Source organism: Leopardus geoffroyi, chromosome A1 (assembly GCF_018350155.1).
Source record: "Leopardus geoffroyi isolate Oge1 chromosome A1, O.geoffroyi_Oge1_pat1.0, whole genome shotgun sequence".
NCBI classification, from domain to species: domain Eukaryota; kingdom Metazoa; phylum Chordata; class Mammalia; order Carnivora; family Felidae; genus Leopardus; species Leopardus geoffroyi.
The window spans coordinates 70,482,684-70,502,424 of record NC_059326.1 but is presented as its reverse complement, the minus strand read 5'-3'; the positions used below and the strand labels follow the sequence as shown (position 1 = coordinate 70,502,424).

Below are 19,741 nucleotides of genomic sequence, written 5' to 3'. Positions count from 1 at the left end.
TGTTGAATAGTTTCTTCATGATCAGATTCACTTTAAATCTTTTTGGCAAGATTACTTCGTAGATGACGTGTTGTACTTATTGCTTCCTATCACAAGGCACAAAAAACTTCCTTTGGGAATTGCACATTCGACAATTATATATTGACAGTGTATCCCGTGGTGGGCTGAGAACTCTGCTGTGCAATGAGTATGCACGGGTGCCATTGGTATGATTGTGAGGGGACAGATCAAAAAAACCCAGAACGGCAGGCTTATCAATTGGAAATAGGCTTGGCTACACACAACAGAAAATTCAGCTCACGGTAGCTACCAAATAGAGGTTTGGGTTTTGTTTTTGATTTTCATTTTGTTTTTTTTTGCACAGCTGCAAGTCCAGAGCTGATATGATAGCTTCACCACGTTCAGGATCTCTTTCTCTCTTTCTCTCTGCCATCATTAGGGTGTCACTTTGGTTTCCATGGAGCCAAGATGGCTTCTACCCCTCAGACATTTGTCTTCCTTCCAGGCAGGAAGGAGAAAAGGGGCATACCTACTGATTCTGCTTTCCTTTGAAGGTCGCCCAATGATTCTGCTCACATCTCACTGCTCACATCTCGCTGAAAGCAGCGCCCAATGATTCTGCTCACATCTCACTGGTTAGGACTGTGTCACATCGTCCACCTAATATGCAAGTTTGTCTGGGAACACTGCTACCGTGAACTAAAACAGGGCTCTATTAGTAAGGCAGGAGGGGAGAATGGCTATTAGGTAGGCAACTGGCAGTATTTGCCATGGAGGATAACAAAGATATTTAATGGCCGGAAAGACAGTGACACAGATTAAACATGAGAATTTAAAAGTTCCTACCAACCTAGGGAAAACCTGATTGTTCTGCAGGCATGGTAACAAGTAGCCATCAGAACTGGTGTTATATCCACTCGATCGATCAATGACAACTTGCCTCGGTGAACATGCATTTACAAGCTGACCAATTAGTTCAACCCCTGTCTTTTGAAAATAAGTCAGTCAGAGATGGACTCACTTTAATAAACACACCGAGTGCCAACCAATCAATAATAACTCAGCCAGTGACCACACTTCTCCGGATGATGTTAATCCACTTACGCCTCTGAAAGTGTCCCAATCCCTGACTCATGTTCCCAAAACCCATTGTAAGTCAACACTGTATTCTGCACAGGGAGACAGAGTCTAGCCAGCATAGCTCTCCCTTGTTATGTAAGCAATGACTTCAGCTTTGTTTTCTCATTTTGGATATTAAGTGTGGTCCCATTATAATAAAACCAGAATGATGCTTTTTAATTTGTTTGCATCTTCCATGGAGGACTCATTTCCCAAGCAAAGACTTCACACATCTCCATCCATAGCTTTAGTGGACGAAGCCCTAAAGCATCCAGAGATGTCTTCATGCATTCAGCAACACAGGGTGATGGAGAAAAGTAAAACCATGACCCAGAGCACCTCACACTGGGGAATCCAGATGTTGACAGCTACTGGTGATCTGTCTGTTTAGAGCAGACCTCTTGCTTACCATCAAGAAATAGAGAATAGAGGTGAGACACCAGCTGAACAGGTTAGGGCAGGAGTAGTCACGCTATGATCTGGGGGCCAGTCTGCCTCCCCTCCGATCCACAGGCACCCCACCCTTAGCCTTGTATTTAATATTTTTATTCATGTTTTTTTTTTTTTTAATTTTTGAGAGAGAGAGAGAGAGAGAGAGAGAGAGCAAGTGTGAATGGGGGAAGGGCAGAGAGAGAGGGAGACACAGAATCTGAAGCAGGCTCCAGGCTCTGAGCTGTCCGCCCCATGAACCATGAGATCAAAACCTGATCTGAAGTCAGGAGCTTAACCGACTGAGCCATCCAGGTGCCCCTGTATTTAATATTTTTAAATCGTTACATTTGGGGGAAGGGGAATAACCTTTTTTTGTTGTTGTAGTGGTGGTAGTAAACTATACCTAACATGAAATTCACAGTTTAACTATTTTTATGTGTACAGTTCAGTGACATTAAGTATGTTCACAATGCTGTGTAACAAATACTACTCTGCATTTCTGGAACCTTTTCATTATCCTCAACAGAAACTCTTATACCCATTAAACACTAACTCTCCATTTCCTTCTCCCTCCAGCCCCTAGTAACCACTGCTCTACTGTCTGTCTACAAATTTGCCTATCTTAAGTACCTCATAGAAGTGGAATGACACAATATTTGTCTTTTTGTGTCTGGCTTATGACATAATAAGCTTATGGCTTATTGTGGCCTTAGCGTAATATTTTCAAGATTTATCCGTGTTGTAGCATATGTCAGAATTTCCTTCCTCTTAAGGAAGGCTGAATACTAGTCCATTGTGTACCACATTTTGTTTATCCATTTGTCTTATTGATGAATATTGATGAACCTTTGGGTTGTTTTCACCTTTTGGCTGTTGGGACTATCGCTGCTATGAACATTTGTGTACAAGTGTAAGTGTAACATTTTACATTTATATTAGCAACTACATCATCTTCTCTCTCTTTTGCCTCTTGGCATTCCAAGTCTAAAATAGCTCCTCTCTGGCCCTCTCCAGGCAAAGTATGCCAAGTCCTAGTATAAGGGATGGGTGCAGGACAGAGAGCCATCCTGGCCGCGGTCGACTCACACTGGCTTGTTGAATGAGGAGGAGAGAAGAGCTGGTATTTGGTGGGAATGAGTGTGTGGAGTTTGTCTCTGTTTGTTAGGGCCACCGTAGCAAAGTACCACAGACTAGGTGATGTGAAACAACAAAAATTTATTTCCTCCCAGTTCTGGAAGCTGGAAGCCAAAGATTAAGAGGACAGTAGGATTGGTTTCTTCTGGGGCCTCCCTCCTTGGTTTGTCAATGACTGTTTTCTCCCTGTATCTTGACGTGGCCTTCCCCTGTGTGTGCCTGTGTCATAATCTCCTGTTCTTACAAAGACTCAAATCTTTTTGGGATTAGGACCTACCTTCATGACCTTATTCAGACTTAATTACATCTTTAAAAGCCCTGTCTCCAAATACAGCCACATTCTGAGCCCTGGAAGGTAGAGCTTCAACCCAAACATTTTGAGGGAACACAATGTAGCCTGTAACAGGGCCCATACTCCACCCAGGAGGGAGCAGGCCTTTAAAAGACCAACACCTTCTTGACTCAACCTGCTGGTGATGATGTTGGGAGTGAGGAAAGATACACAGATGTACTCCTGCCCTCATAAATATTGGTTCAGAAACTGCGTAGGTCTGAGTCTGCTAGTGGAGAAAACTCACTGCCCTAAAGATTTGCTGAGGACAAGTGCAAAGAACTTCCTTTTTTGACAGAATGTGTTTTTATAAAATTTCCTAGATTTTTTTCTTGTGACAATAAAGAGTACAAAAAAAAAAAAAAAAAAAAAAAAAAAAAAAAAAAAAAGAAGAAGGAAAGAAAAAATCCAGTATAATTTTAGCAGCAATTAACCTGAATTCACGGAGGGGTGCTTTTGCCCTGCTGCAAGCTGGGCTATGGCAAAGCTGTCCAGTCCGGTTTTCTGCTGGGAATTCTGCTCTCAGAACTTTCTCTGCCCTGAGGACACCGTTACCACCCTCATCCCTGTCCATATTTGCCTCGTCTCCATTCCAAAAAAATCACGACCAGAGGACACTTTAAAGGAACATGACCAGATACACTTTGGTGCCATTAAGTGACCCTGCCACTCAGTGGAGGTAGCGGGGGCCAAACTCGTGTCACATTTTTCTTTCCTCCCTTGGCTCAGAGGCAGAAAATACTACAGTTTCTGACCTATGAAATGAATAAAAAAAAAAAAAAAAAAACCCAGCCCACACGTCCCCACACTTCAACTCCCCACTGACGGAACAAGAATAGAAACTTTGAAATGTTTAGAACAAAAATTTTCACACAGACTGACCTTGTTTCCTTTTAGGACACTGGAGCGGATTCTGGTCAGATGAATTTGAAACAGCAGTGATAAAAGATCCAATTGCAAGAACTATAATAAGACAATCCTTTTGAAGTATCATAAAACCAGCAAATATCTCAAGTGCCCCCCAAAACTGGTTTGGAAAATGTAGCATGGTTTGTTTTAGGGAGTGGTTCTTGAAGAACCACTTAGAAGAAGCTACTTACCTACCAGCTAGATTTTTAAAAAAAATTTTTTAATGTTTATTTATTTTTGAGAGAGACAGAGACAGAGCACAAGTCGGGGAGGGGCAGAGAGAGAGAGGGAGACACAGAATGCGAAGTGGGCTCCAGGCTCTGAGCTGTCAGCACATGTCGAACTCATGAACCATGAGATCATGACCTGAGCCGAAGTCGGATGCTTAACCGACTGAGCCACCCAGGTGCCCCTACCAGCTAGATTTAAGTACAGTGGATTAGATATTAAACATGAAAGATCCAGGGGTGCCTGGTTGGCTCAGTCAAAAGAGAATGTAACTCTTGATCTCCGGGGTGTGAGTTCGAGCCCTGTGTTGGGTATAGAGATTACATACATACATGCATACATACATACAAATAAACTTAAAAAATAAAAATAAAAGACTCAGTCAGCCAGTGTATAATTTCACACACCTAATGCCATTAGTATAGTGTTCATTCTACTTAGATGAGCAATGCGCTCCCTTCCTGAATTTCCTCTGGGCTCTGTTTCCTGTAACTGCTGTTTTCAGCAGCATTTCTCATTTCCTTCTTTGGATATGTTTTCTCAGACCTTCCTTTTCTCACCAGTTTTTCCTAGTTGGGACCTCCTTTGCTTCTGTCAACTTTCACATTCTGTATCGTCTCCTATTTGGACCTCCCATCCCCTATGGAAGGAAGGACCAATGCCTCCAGAAGTTAGTCCTAGAATCAGAAGCTGGTGCATCACCGGGGCTGATCTAGGTCTAACTCGTGGGGGGGGGGGGGGTCTCTCACTTTGTCAGGTGACTTTATCTAGTGCACGGCACATAGTTTGGGTTTGTGCCCAGTAAGGTTGGATTCCGTTACTGCAGAGATAGGCTGGACCTAGCAAGACGTTGGTGGGTGCCAGCAGAGATGAACAGGTAACTAAACACAGGAAATACCAGGAATGTAAATAGTCTGTCTTAGAAATAAACTCTAGGGGCACCTGCGTGCTTCAGTTGGTTGAGCGTCTGACTCTTGATTTCAGCTCAGGTCATGATCTCACGGTTTTGTGGGTTCAAGGCCTGAGTCGGGCTCCATACTGAGCATGAAGCCTGCATGGGATTCTCTCTCTCTCCTCCCCCCTCTCTGCCCATCCTCCGCTCACTCTGTCTCTCTCAAAATACATAAATAAATAAACTAAAAAAAAAAAAAAACATTAAAAAAAAAGGTCACGTATGTCTGTGTGCTCTGCTCTCTTGCATGAAGACCACCACCCACCCAGCCTTGGTAGTACTGTTATTGCATCAATAATATGAATATACAATTCTCACACTCTCATCTAAGACCAGCTCCTTCCCTTTTGAATTGTATCTCCTTGTCTGTCAACTATGCAAGAATAGATGTGGTTCTTAATAGTCTCTCCTGAAAGAACTATTTTCACTTCTTATTAGATACTTTAAAAATGTTTTGCTCAAGAATATATACCTTTTTATTCTTTTCCTGCTTTCCCACTATTTTCTGTTCCCCATGATGAAGAATCTCAGGCTGGCCCTTGCTGTGCACATTTCCTCACCTCCCGTCCTCTCTTCATTCCAATCCATTCCAGGCAGGCTTTTGACCCACGACTCACTGGAATTGTGCTCAGGCGAGTCATTAGTGACACATACCTGGCAAGATCCAATGGTCAGTCCTTTGTCCTTAGCACAGTTGACCTCTTAGCAACGTTGGACATTCACTCCCATCTTCTTTAAAAAAAAAACAAAACGGGGCACCTGGGTGGCTCAGTCGGTTGAGCATCCAACTTTGGCTCAGGTCATGATCTCACGGCTGGTGAGTTACAAGCCTGGCATCGGTCTCTGTGCTGACAGTTCAGAGCCTGGGGCCTGCTTCGGATTCTGTGTCTCCCTCTCTCTCTTCCCCTGTCCCACTCATACTCTGTCTCTCTCTCTCTCTCTCAAAAATAAATAAAATATTAAAAAAACACTTGTGCTAAAAAAAAATAAAAAATAAAAATAAAAAAATAATTATCATGACACTTTCCTTGCATTCAGAAAATATGATTACTATAATACACACCAGTGTACCCATCAGTCAGCTTCCAAAGTAGAACATTTCCACTAGAAGCTCCACGTGTCTTTCTCTTTTTTTTTTCATGGATCCAGCAATAATTTTATTTGACCCAAGTTTTATTAGATGTAATTTATCTCTTACTACCCATCATTTACATTTAAAAATATTTTTTTAGTTTTCTTTTTTTTTAATTTACATCCAAGTTAGTTAGCATATAGTGCAACAGTGATTTCAGGAGTAGATTCCTTAATGCCCCTTACCCTTTTAGCCCAGCCCCCCTCCCTGGTGTGTCTTTCTCTGATTGCTTGTCCCTTCCTACTCCCTGGACATCACCACTCTCCTTTTGGGTTTTTTATTCCCTTGCTATCCTACATGTGTATATCTCTAATAATGTATTAGTATTAGTTTTATAAAATCTACATTAATAGTGCACGTATTTTTGTGATTAGCTTTTTTCTGTCAACATTGTTTTTATGAGATTTATTCATGACGCTACTTGTAAGCATCGCTTGTTTACACCTGCCATGCCGTGTTCCAGCGCTGTATCAGTTATCTATTGCTATGTGACAAATTACTCTAAAATTTAGCAGCTCAAAAGAATAATGAACAGTTTCTGTAGGTCAGGAGCTTAGGAGACTCTTAGCTGGGTGGCTTTAGTACAGGGTCTCTCATGAGGTTGCAGTCAAGATATTGGCTAGGTATGTAGTTATCTAGAGGCTCGACATGGGCTGGAGAATTCACTTCCAAGATGGCTCACTCACAAGACTTAGAGTTGGTGCTGGTTGTCACTAAGAGGCCTCAGCTCCTAGCTGTGTGGATATCTCCATAGGGCTGCTGGAGTATCCTTGTAACAAAGCAGCTGGCTTCCTCCAGAGAGAACGAACCAGGAAAGCAAGAGAGAAGTCACAGTGACTCTTATGACGTGGTCTTAGAAGCCACACACCATCATTTCTGAAATATCCCATTGGTTATATAGGTCAACTCTGGTCAGTGTAGGAGGGAACCACAAAGAGTACATGAATACCAGGAAGAGATATTGGAGGTGCCCTACAAGCTGGCTACCACAATGACCTTGCCAGAATCGATCTATTTTCTTGTTAATGCCATTAATGTTATTTCCACTTTATTTTATTATATTTGTTTGCTATCACAAACATAACTGGTATGATGCATTCTTCTTTATGATTTCTGGTGCACATGGAAAACAGTTTCTCTAGAGAAACGCTGCTGGGCCATAGGGAATGTGCATCTTCAAATTTATTAGAAAATACCAAATTGCTTCAAAACTGCCCCAAAGTATTACCAATTTACACTCCCACCAGTAAATAATATTTCCCGTTTTCTATATCCTTGTTAATACTTGGTATCATTAGATTTTAAAAGTTATGCCAGTCTGGGGTATAAAATGATATCTTTTGCAGATTAAAATTTGCATTTTTCTACATTACTAATGAAGTTGAACATCTTTTCATATGTTTATTGTCCATTGAGCCTTCTTCTAATAAAAAATGCCTATTTATGTCATCTGCCCATTTTTCTATTGGGTTATGTGTCATTGTCTTAGTAATCTGTAGGAGTTTTTAAAAATACATTCTGAATTATTAAGAGGCTTTTTGGTCCTTATATACATTGCAAATATCTCCTCCCAGTTCATAATTTGTCTTTTTACTTTTTAATATTGGTTTTCAATGAATAGAAATGTAAAATTTATTCATTTTCCTCCTCCATGGTATGTGCTCTTTATGTCTTTTTTAAAAAGACATTCTTTCATTGCTGAGGTCATAAAATTATTTGCCTATACTTCCTTCAAAAAATTTTTAAGGTTTGCGCTTCACATGTAGGTCTTTTTTTTTTTTTTTAAAGTAGGCTCCATGCCCAGCATGGCTTGAACTCCCGACCCTGAGATCAAGACTTGAGCTGAGATCAAGAGTCAGACATTTAAGGGGTGCCTGGATGGCTCAGTCGGTTGAGCGACCGGCTCAGGTCACGATCTCATAGTTTGTGGGTTCGAACCCCGTGTCAATCTCTGTGCTGACAGCTTGAGCCTGGATCCTGTTTCTGGATTCTGTGTCTCCCTCTCTTTCTCTGCCCCTCCACCACTTGCAGTCTGCCTCTCTCTCTCTCTCAAAAATAAACATTAAAAAAAAAATTAAAAAAAAAAGAGACATTTAACTGACTTAGCCACCCAGGTCCGAACATGTAGATCTTTAGTCCAAGTGGAACCTATTTTTGTAGGTTAAGTGAGATGGGAATTTAATTATAATATTTGTTTCTGTATGATAACCACCAGCTCAAGCTTCTTTCTGAAAACACTTCTTCACTTGGCTTCAGGACATCACACACTCCCCATCTTCCTTCCACCCGACTCATTGCTTCTTGGTCTTCACTGCTGGCTCTTCTTCCTCTCTGCACTCTCTAACTGATGGAGTGACCCGGGAGTACCCCTCTCCTCTTGTCTGTCTAAATTTCTCTCAATATTCTCTCTCTAGATAATCTCATCCAAGTCAATGGCTATGAATAACACAACCATGGATGCTGAACACTCCCAAGTTCCCATCCTCACCCTCTTCTTTCATATCTCCACATGGCTCACTCCTTCCCATCTCCCGGGGTTCCCATCAATGTCACCTCCTCAGAGAGGCCTTCCCTGACCATACGAGGCAAATATCATTACCTGTAACTCTCTCTATACTGACCTTGCTTTATTTTATATCAACACATCATCAGTTACCTCCAGACCTTATATTAGAAATCTGTCCTATACTGTCTGTCCGGCACTCAGGTATATATGTCATGGGCTTTGAACTGCTTGCTGATGCATCCAAATGTCTAGGCACAGTACCTGGTGCATTATAGATGCACAGTAAACATTTGCAGTAAAAGAAACAATGATAATCATTTAATACAGCACTGCATAGTCTGTGAGGATCATTTGTACGGATCATGTTCTCCTAGCATCAATTTAATCCTCAGAGGGATGGTTTCCCCCCATATTTGTGAATATCAGCAATCATCTCTCTTCCTTCAGAGGCATCTTAAAATTGTATGCTCAGAATGCTTAGCATTGTCCCCAGTTCTATGCATTATTAGGTGTGTGACTGTCACTGGAGGAGATTGAACTGTAACATCTCGTCAATGACTTCAGGCTATGACAGCTGTCATTCAGCTTTTCATACAAAAGGGATGTAGTTCTAAGAAAGCCACAAGCAATTTAAATGAAGGCACCTTCAAAGGTGTTTGAATATTAAATCTAAAAAAAAAAACAGCAGGGTTATTAGATTAGTGGTTCTCAATAATTTCTTTTCAGGCAGAATACAAGCCCATGGGCTGCTCTGATTTTTATACAATCATAAACATTTTTGTTGGAAGCAAAATACTATGGTCTTTGAATAATACTACAGAACATTTTTATTCGCCACAACTGCCAGAATCACATTCCACATTTACACACGGGGTTATCTAGCAGGCATGGTCTTCATGTCAAAGCCCCTCCAGGAGATGTAAAGACAATATCCAGACCTCTATCCACCTTACATTATTGCTAAGCCAGTAAATATAGGTAGCAAAACCATAAAAACACCTATGTGGCAGATTTGAGCCGCCAGATAAATTTATTCACTTACTATGTCTATTGAGGGTTTTTGAACCTAAGACACAAGAACTTGGTCACTTTGGTCAAATTACTAGTTCGCACTCTGACTCGTTCCACAACACAAATAGAATGTATTTGTACATATCTCTCCCTGAGGACACAAAAAGGGAGCTTGAGGCTGATATTAAAATAGATTTCTCATTCTCTAAGAACTTAGTGGGCTGTTTCTGTTATCGAAAGTTCTGGCACCACGGGTCAGGCTTTACTGGGTGCTGACAGCTCACAATAGCTAAGCGCACATTCAAGACAATGTGGGAAAGACTCTGACACTTCGCAGGGAGGCAGTGAAGCTCTAAGGCCTGTTGACAGAGCTGTCGAAGGTGGGTGACAAATTGTAAAACAGAGGGCCCTGAACAGTCAAAGCTTCTTCCCGGCAACAGCAAACCGTCCTCACAGAAATCTCTGGCAGAGGTGGTTGGACTGAATGACACTCACAGACAGTGAAACAGAAACTGAATCAAGAGGAGTGACTTGCTTGGGGCGCTAAAGAAACACAACACTAGTCTTAAATAAATCCAAAAACAGCAGTGTGTCCAGTGGTCTGGACATTCAGGGCTCAGATACAAAATACATATCACCTGGAAAGTCTCAGGAGCTCCCTCAGATTCTAAGAGGCATGATGGACATTAGTCAGGGGAGGCTCACTGCCATAAGATGTAATCGACAAAGCTAACTGGCTTCAGCACAGAAGAGTCGCAACCCATGATGGGCAGGTGTGGGCCAGGAGGCTGTTCCACATGGTCACTCAAGGACTCTGTGGCTCTTGTCTTCTGGACCCTGAGAGTCCTCAGAAGATTCTCTGCATCCAACCAACAGACAAGGGGAGAGAGACTCTTAGAAAATCTGAAGATGGATTAGGGACCACATTCTGCTGGCCACGACGAGTTGCATAGGCTACCTCTAGACAGCGGGGACTTGGGAAGCGCAGTCTAGCTGTGTGACCGGGAAGGAGAGGATTAGTTTGAGATCCGTGAGCACTAGCAGCCTCCAGTACAAACTTTTGGTGAAAGAATAAAACTCTGTTTTGAAAACAAACTTGTTAAATTTGAGAAAAACCAAAAAAAAAAAAAAAAAAGGACTGAATCTCAAAGCAGATTCTATAAGAGGTCATATACTGAATTTGAGTAATGCTGTCTGTTTTCAAAAATGTTCTTTGGGCCACCACTTTTGGAATTTCCTTCAGAAGCAGCACAGGAATTCAGTTCTACTCAGTCACCCTGGTATAAGCCAATCCTCAAAAGATTGAATTTATTCGTCATATGACTGACATCCATCAATTTGAGTTTTGATTCTGAAGAAAATGCCTTGAATTGTTTCGATTTTACAGACTCAGAAAGTATAAAAAAAATAATTCTCAGGGCACCTGGGTGGCTGGGTTTGAGTATCCGACTTCGTCCCAGGTCATAATCTCATGGTTCATGAGTTTGAGCCCTGCATCAGGCTCCCTGCTGTCAGTGTGGAGCCTGCTTTGGAGCCTCGGTCTCCCTCTCTCTTTGCCCCTCCCTGACTTGTGCATGTGCTGTCTCAAAAATAAATAAGCATTAAAAAAAAATTCTCTGCGAGGTGTGAATGAACAAAGAAATCTTCCCAGAATTAATCTTTATTCTTTGAAAGGAGATCTGCAAAGTGATGGCAGCAACATGGTGGAATAAGAGTTTTCCACTGCTGCCCCCCCTGAGGAACACCAATTTTGACAGTTGCCCACACATGACGTTGCTTTTTGGGAAGTCCAGGAGTTTCGGGAGTTTAGCAGAGAAGCTCCAGCACATCACTGAAGGGGAAAAAAAAAATCAGGAGTGGACCCTCTTGAAAATGGTAAGAGGAACAGTTTTATTTTACCAACATTGCTTGTCTCACAAAGTCTGTCTCTCTCTCTCAGGAGAGACTTCTCTCAGCTGGATGGCAGCTTCTGCCATGGGGGGAAAGTGATAGTATGTGAGAGCTGGCTCCCTCAGCTGTGTGGAGAGACCCACTCCTTTCTTGCCCCATCCAGAAAACTGAGGTAGGCTGCATGACTTGGGGCAGGGGCAGGGGCTGGGACAACAGCAGCCTGGGCTCTGTGAGGGCCACAGAGGGATGTGGATCCCTCTAAGCAACTAACCACTTGTAGAAGTCCATCAGGAAGCCCACCCGGGAGCCACTGAGGGCACCTCACCTGCAGATCCATACAGATACAGCAGTATGGGCAAGATCTCTTAAAGTGCTGGAAAGCATGCAAAAACAGTGCACTTCAAGTCTGAAAACCAAGGGTTGGCTCTGTGCTAAGGCAAGCCAGTGCCCACCTATGAAATGAGAGCCAATCATTTTCCTTTCTTTCAACACAGCAGGAGCAGAATGCTTGTAGATTCATCTTCTTAAAACTTCCTCTAGCCATGTTCTTTTGTGTACCTGCAGCTTCAAGGGGTCCCTTTCTCTCAGAATCTGAGATCTCCGTGCTCTGACCCCAACCAGCCTCTCCAGGCTGACCTCCAAGAACTCTCCTGCCGTGTCTGGTGTTCTGAATACATCCGATACCCTGTTTCTACGCTCACTCCTCCCCCCGCTGCCTCTGTGCTCTCCCTCCTTCTTCCTCACCACCCTCTCTCACATTCACCAGTGGAAATCCTTCTATTCTTCAAGGTCCGGGAAAAATGCCTCGTCCTCTGCGAAATTCCCCCTGATCTATCTGAATCTCCATAACACTTGGGTATCCTTTCTTATGTCAGTTACTTCGTTACTTATGTTAATTGTCTTCTCCCCATCCCCAGAACAAGTGATGATTCTCTCAATGTTGTATGTATCTCCTTCAACTTTCTGTTCCCTCATACAGCCTATAATATGCCTTTTACCTAGTAAAAACACACTAAGCAGTTATTACATACTTCATGGACTTAAAATGAAGCAAATTAAAGATATCAATATTTGTCAACAAAAAACTTTTAGTTAAAACACTCAGCTACGTGCTAGACTCTGTCTTAAGAACTTTTCATGTATTATTATATCATGTAATTGTAATGTAGATATTTCTGTATAAATAATACTTATATTTATTTTCAGTTTACTTGGCTACTTTATAACTACTTTATATTTGGCTACTTTAGGTATAACATCATAATTCACTGATTTGTAATGTGTAAGTTCCAAAATTAAAATTAAGTAAAGTATCAGAGGAAATACAATATAAACTTTCCTATTTAAGTAGACTCATATTTAGGAATTTTACATTTTTTTAATTAAAAAAGACTGATTTAGGGGCATCTGGTGGCTTAGTCAGTTGAGCATCCAACTCTTGATTTTGGCTCAGGTCATGATCTTATGGGTTCGTGGGTTCAAACCCCGCGTCGGGCTCTGTGCTGACAGGGCAGAGTCTGCTTGGGATTCTCTCTCTCTCTTTCTCTCTCTGCCCCTCCCTCCCCCCATAAATAAACTTTCTAAAAAAAAGTCTAAAAAAGGCTTTGATTTAAAGTACATTGGTTGTGGGGGCTTGGCTGGTTCAGTTGGTAGAGCACTTTACTCTTGATCTCAGGGTTGTGAGTTCATGTCCCGTGCTGGGTGTAGAGTTTACTTAAAAAAAAAAAAAAAAGTACATTGATAGTTAAAAGAATCAGTGGATATTAGTTAAATGATAACACATAAGGGAGGACAATTAATAAAATCAAGGAATGGATTGTACCCATAACAACAACAAAAAAAACCCCAGTATTTTTTCTCATTAGATCATGATAATCCTATGTTTTAAAAGTGGCTTTTAAGGAGAAAATGTAGTGAATTCCTGCTCTGTGAGAAGAATTCTTTTCCTGCCCTATGCTTCCCATTGCTAGCATAGGGCACAGGCCACATTTTTGACCTCTCATCCTTGAAAGCATTCTCTTAATCACATTCTTAGTTATTCTGTCAGCAAGTCAGAAAATGGATTTCTATTTTATCAGACAAGCCACAGCAATACTCCTTGAAACTGTTGATTTTGTATAGCCAGTCAGGCCTAATCACCAAGTTCACTGTCTGGTCATTGCCACGGAAGTGGCGTAACCCTCTTACTCACCCATTGTAGCTAAGTGTCTGCAGAAAATATTTCTTCTATTTAATGAAATATATATAAAATAAAACTTACTGGTTTGAACCATTTCTAGGTATAGAATTTCGTGGCAGTAATCACATCCGTATTGTTCTGCAGTCATCCCCACCATCCGTCCCAACATGTTCATCTGCCCAAACTCTGTACCCATCAAACAATAATTCCGTATTATCCCTCCCATTAGGGAGCAGCTTGGCATCCCTGGTGACCACCACTCAGCTTTCTATCTCTATGAATGTGACTATTTAGGTACCTCATGTAAGTAGAATCAAGCACAGAATATTTTTAAATCATCTCCTTCCTTAAAAACAAACAAAAAACCCAACAGGGGGGCCTGAGTGGCTCCTTTGGTGAAGCAACTGACTCATGAGTTTGGCTTAGGTCATGATCTCACAGTTCGAAAGTTCGAGCCCCATGTGTTGGGCTCTGCGCTGATAGCGTGGAGCCTGCTTGGGATTCTCTCTCTCCCTCTCTTCTCTCTCTCTCTCTCTCTCTCTCTCTCTCTCTCTCTCTCTCTCTGCCCCTTCCCTGCTTGCTCTCTCTCTCTCAAAAATAAATAAACATTTTAAAACAAAACCAAAAAACCTCATGGTGTTACATAAATCTTAACATCTTTGCTTAAATGAATTGGTTGAGTTTCCTGAAAAGTCTAAATAAATCCCCTCCATCCCTCAAAAAAGAATTACAGATGAGGAGTTATTTAACCTGGGTGTGTATCAAAGTTTCAACAACATAGGCTAGCACCACTTGGAGTTTCTAGAAATGTTTCACTCCTCGGTCATAGGGAGCTATCCCAAGAATTCTGGGATTTCCCCAATCTCTAAGAAAGGAGAAATGTATGCTGTTTAATGTTAAAGTAAGAGGTTTTGCTTTTGTTATTTTCCCACTGCATATCAATTTGGAAGAATATTTGCTGAGGGGAAACACATTTTTTTTTTTTCCACATCAAATCCAATGGCTGATCTTAACTGGTTAAAAATTTCAGTGTTCTTTTACAGGTAGTCTAGTTTTACGAAAAATGAGTGGTTGGTTTTAGTTTGCCTCCAAAATATCATTAGAAAATCCATAGTTTTTCCTTATTTTAGGTAACAATTGTTGGTATATGGACTCCCTTTTAGTTTCTAAATGTAAATTTAGACAAAGGGAGCGATTTATTTTGGTTCAAACACCTTTTTTTTCCCTTCCGCGTTGAAGAAGAAAGTATACTATGTGGTTATCAGACCTCATGAACATGGTCTGACATCTCAGCTGCCCTTTGACCTCTGCAGCCACTGCAGCACAAACCGGCTGGCTTCCGGCAGGTGTAAACTGGCAGCTCTCTGCCTCAGTGACTTCCAGCACTTCCTGTTTTCTGCCCTGAAAATGTCTACTTGGCACTTAGGTGTGTGCGACCTGGAAGTGTGGAAAGGTGTCATGGGTAATTTTCTGTGTCAGCCTGGCGGGGCTAGAGTGCCCTGATACGTGTTGATCAACACGTTGTGTTTGCCAACACCATCTGAGTGTCCTACAATTCACTTCTGACACTAACTATCCAGAGTTAGCATAGACCCCACACATTAAGAAAGGCTCGGTTCTACGAGACCGCTTCCCCTTCAGACACCAGCTTGAGGTCTTGGGGGCCACTTGAACTTCTGTTCAACTCCGCTGCAAATTCAGGGGTTCTAACAATGCGCCCCTCGTGTTTGATAATTCACTAGAACAACCCACAGAACTCAAGAAAGTGTTATAATTACCATTTTATTATAAAGGATTCAAATGAACAGCCAGATGAAGGGGAACTACAGGGTGAGGTCTGGGGGGTCCAGAGTGCAGGAGTTTCTGTTCCTGTAGAGTTGGGGTATGCCACCCAACTGGTACATAAGTAGGTCACCATCCAGGAAGCTCCTCTAAACCTTCGTTTTCAGTTTTTAAAATCAAGGTTTCATTATACAGGCACAATTGATTAAATTATTGGCTATTGGTGATTAAATTCAATCTCCAGCCTCTCTCCTCTCCCCAGTGGTTGGAGGTAGGGTTGAAAGTTCTAACACTCTAATCATAAGGTTGGGTTTTCCAGCAACTGTCCCCCATTCTGAAGCTAACAAGCTCCCCCACTGACCCTGGTTTCATCATTAACATAACAAAGACATATGTCTCAAAATTCTAAAGGTTTTTGAAGCTCTGTGCCAGAAACCTGGGACAAAGACCAAATCTTATTTTTATTATACCCTACCCTTCTTTCAGGACTGTCTGCCTCATGACCCACCACTTGCCATCCAGAGGAAGGTTCTGGCTGCAGAGGGATGGGGATGGTGGGCTCCAGACTCTTGTATTGGGAACCCCATTTTTGCCAATGATCAATGAGACTGATTTCCTTTTTTAAAGTAAATAAGCAGACACACTGACCGAAGTAAGCATTGGTCTTATTGATGAGGGATAGAACCAGAAATATCTCCACCTTCAGCCCAGAAGGTTGACCTGTAGCCTGCATAGTTTCAATAAGGATCAGATAAGTGCTGGTTGCTATATCCTTAAAGGGTCTCAAGATGACCTGTAAATTTCATCGATAGTTAATTTCAAACTGAATGGTAAGCACCAGAAGTAGTTTTAGGAGTAGAGATTCGAAGAAACATTTATGATCAAATGCTCCATGCATGTTCTCTCCCCCTTGAGCACTAAGCATGTAACCACCAGCCTCACACAGCCAGGGTACAGCTCTTTCTGCCTGTAAGTCCTGTCTCCATGCTGCTTAAATAAACTTACTAAGCTGCCTGGTGAAATGTCTCAAGAATTCTTTCTTGACTGTCTCGCTCAGCAATCCTGCAATATTACTAATTTTATTAGGTTCATGAAAGAAAAGTATATTCTCATTAATGTGACTTTGAGCTTGGTTACCCCTTTGTGCTAGCCACGGAGAGTCAGATCCTCCTTGTACCACTTCAAGGAAGGGCTTGATGCCCAGATGTGGGGAGCAGAGTCAGCAAGCAGCTGTTTGACTCTGTCTCAAATGCAGAGGGTCACCTCCCTTCACCTGAGGTCACATCCTTCCTGGGCAGCGCACAGCCAGTGATGAGCAATGTGAGAATAAAGGCCCACTCATTTCAGCTCAATGCAAGACAACCCTAAATTCACTCCAAAGCCACCCGCCAGGTTGGCCAAGGTTTTGATGGGTCTACACTGCATTTCAACTTCTTTCCTTTCTGCCTAACCCGATCTTCTCTCCTTAGAGTAGGTGTCATAAACATCTTGCCCTCTGAACTCCATCTCAGCATCTTCTTCCGGAACCCCCCCCCCCCCCCAACCCGGTGACACATCTGCAAAAACATAAATTTGGTGTATGGGCTAAGAAGGGTGTGGCTCCTTCCTGACAGTGGCTTCAACAGTAATGGAAATAATGAGAATGGTCCTGTCCTACTATCTGGTATCAGTGATCTCAGCTCCAATTAGATTCCTTTGACCCCCAATTTTCTCCTTTAGGATGAAACCCTCAAGATTATTGCCATCCTCCTTAACAAAGCTAATCTTAAGTGATTCTCCTTCCTTGAATGGCTCTCCTTCCTTTTCCTACCCAGTGTGGAGTTGTTTTTGAGGAAATTGGATTTTTAAAAAAGTAATTAATGACTGATTTAAAGGATTATAGTCTCTCTACAAAGTATTGTTTAGGGGTGTTTTCCTTGGAGACCTTCACGCCTTGGTCTCCCACTCACCTAAACACAGAATCTCCTCAACCTAATACTCTTGCGCTCACCTTTCTCTTCAAAGACAGCCTGTTATTCAAGGTCCATCTCCAACGTCATCACCTGTTGCACACATACATAAATTCTGTGTTCCGGGATGCCTGAGTGGCTCAGTTGGTTATGCGTCTGACTTTGGCTCAAGTCATGATCTCACAGTTTGTGAGTTCGAGCCCCACATTGGGCTCTGTGCTGACAGCTCAGAGCCTGGAATCTGCTTCAGATTCTGTGTCTCTCTCTCTCTCTGCTCCTCCCCCTCTCTGTGTCTCACTCTCTCTCAAAAATAAATAAACATTGAAAAAAATGTATAAAAAAATTCTGTCTTCCAGTCACATCAAGCTGTTTGATCTTTGAGCATTAGGCACATTTCTAAAACCATACCTATATCCATGCTCTCTACTCTTCAGGCTGCCTGCGTGTACTCCCCCTTCTTAATTCACACTTCTAGTCCCTCTTCCTGCACGAAAACTCTCAGCTTTCACTTACTTCTTTGTGCCCTGAACACCTATATTTGGGAGTCATGTGCTACCTTGAACTGTTATTGAACTGTCCTTTCTTCCATCTCAACTGCATACGTACTCCTGTACTCTGGTCTTCTGGAGAGTCTTATGCTCAATGTGTGTTTGTTACTTTCTCTGACCCCCTATGTCACCTGCATGGCAGATGTTTCAGTCGCTATTGCTACATGAGGAGCCATCCACAGCCCTGTGGTTTGAGCTCAACTGGAAGTTGTCTCATGCAGATGCAATCAGATATCAGCTGGGCTCTCAGCCATGTGAGGTCCCCTTCCCCCCTGCATTATAACTTTCAGGGGATCACATGCTTGGTCTACCTAAGGTAGGGCTTGCTGCTCATGTTAATCAATGTGGTTACTCCTATACTTTATCTCGCTTCAAATATCAGCATATTTGATTTGCATATCCAGAAGTAAAATAGGTTTCATGAGAACAACCGGGGACCAGGTAGGCTTGGTAATTCATCTCAGTCGTTGAACTAAGTTCTTAGCCAGCAGCTGCTCTCCCTCATGGCTAGTAATGCTCTGCACTAATTTTACTGTCAAAGGGATACATGAAGAAGACAGATGCAAACAGATTTCCTTGAGATTGGCTTAAATTTCCAGGGGAGATCATTCTATCACATAGTTTTTTTTCCCTTTCAATAACATTTTCTTCCCATTCATTGTGTGCCAACACCCATTATGTGGCATAGAAATGTTAATCATCCATGTGGAATTTTATGTTTTCAGAGTCTCTGAAAAAATTAACCCTCTCCCCCTGCCCCCACCAACTGAGCTCACAGACCACGGCCCTCTGGACATGTACAAACCAGTCTGGTTTTTTTGTTATTAGGTTACCAGCCAAGTTGCTAAACTGATTCAACTCGGTGGTTAAATACCTGTGAATTCAGGGAAAACTAGTCAAACTCATTTAAATCAGTCCCAGACACAGAGATGGGCCAGTGTTTCTCCGTGTATCCCATAGTGTGTGTTGAAGTCCCCAGCAGAGAGGACGAGCAGACACTGGGTGAGGTGATGACACTGCAGGTGTTGTTAGCGCTCTTGCTCTTGAAGTCACTACCTGTGAATATATGCCGCGTAGTAATGACTGCTTCAGACATGCCAACTGGATAGTTTGACTCAGCTTTTCACTTTGATGGGAGGAACCTCAGAAGAAGATGAATGAATAAGACCTGAATATGTATCACATTCTGAAATCAGGCATGTGGAAGCATGTCTCCAAAGCAGGTTAGAGACTTGCTCCCCCTAAAATCTCGTCCATCTCAGTCAGCGGCGCCACCATCCACCTAGTCCCTGAGGCCAAAGCCTCAGAGGCAACATCTCTTTCCCTCCCCTTACCCACGTCATGGCGCCCCTGCTGCCATGTTTACAGGAACAACATCAACCGAGCTCTAGCCTTACAATTCCTACATTCTCATACCTACCACTCATCACCACGTCCACCAACATCATGTCAGCCCGAGCCACCTGGCTTTCCTACTGGGACAACTGCAGTAGTCTTCTACCTCCTTCAGGGATTCAACCAAAAAATATATTTTTTCATTTCTGCAAGAAAAAAAATACCATAACAAAATCAACGGCAAATGACTAAACAGGAAAAATCCCTCTCTCTCTCATACACAAAACCAAGTTTAGGTGCCTTA

At 42.2% G+C, this 19,741-nt stretch overlaps 1 long non-coding RNA gene across 2 annotated transcripts in view; it reads left to right on the top strand.

The window, feature by feature from the left end:
• LOC123580334 overlaps nucleotides 1-19,741 on the top strand; it is a 40,077-nt gene that overhangs the window by 338 nt on the left and 19,998 nt on the right. Inside the window, exons 2-3 of one of the 2 annotated variants that reach the window (XR_006703256.1) lie at nucleotides 11,694-11,816; nucleotides 16,092-16,202. This is a non-coding gene — a long non-coding RNA (uncharacterized LOC123580334). Of the gene's footprint in view, nucleotides 1-11,693; nucleotides 11,817-16,091; nucleotides 16,203-19,741 lie in introns of those variants that run through there. The other variant, XR_006703257.1, reaches the window with a different exon arrangement.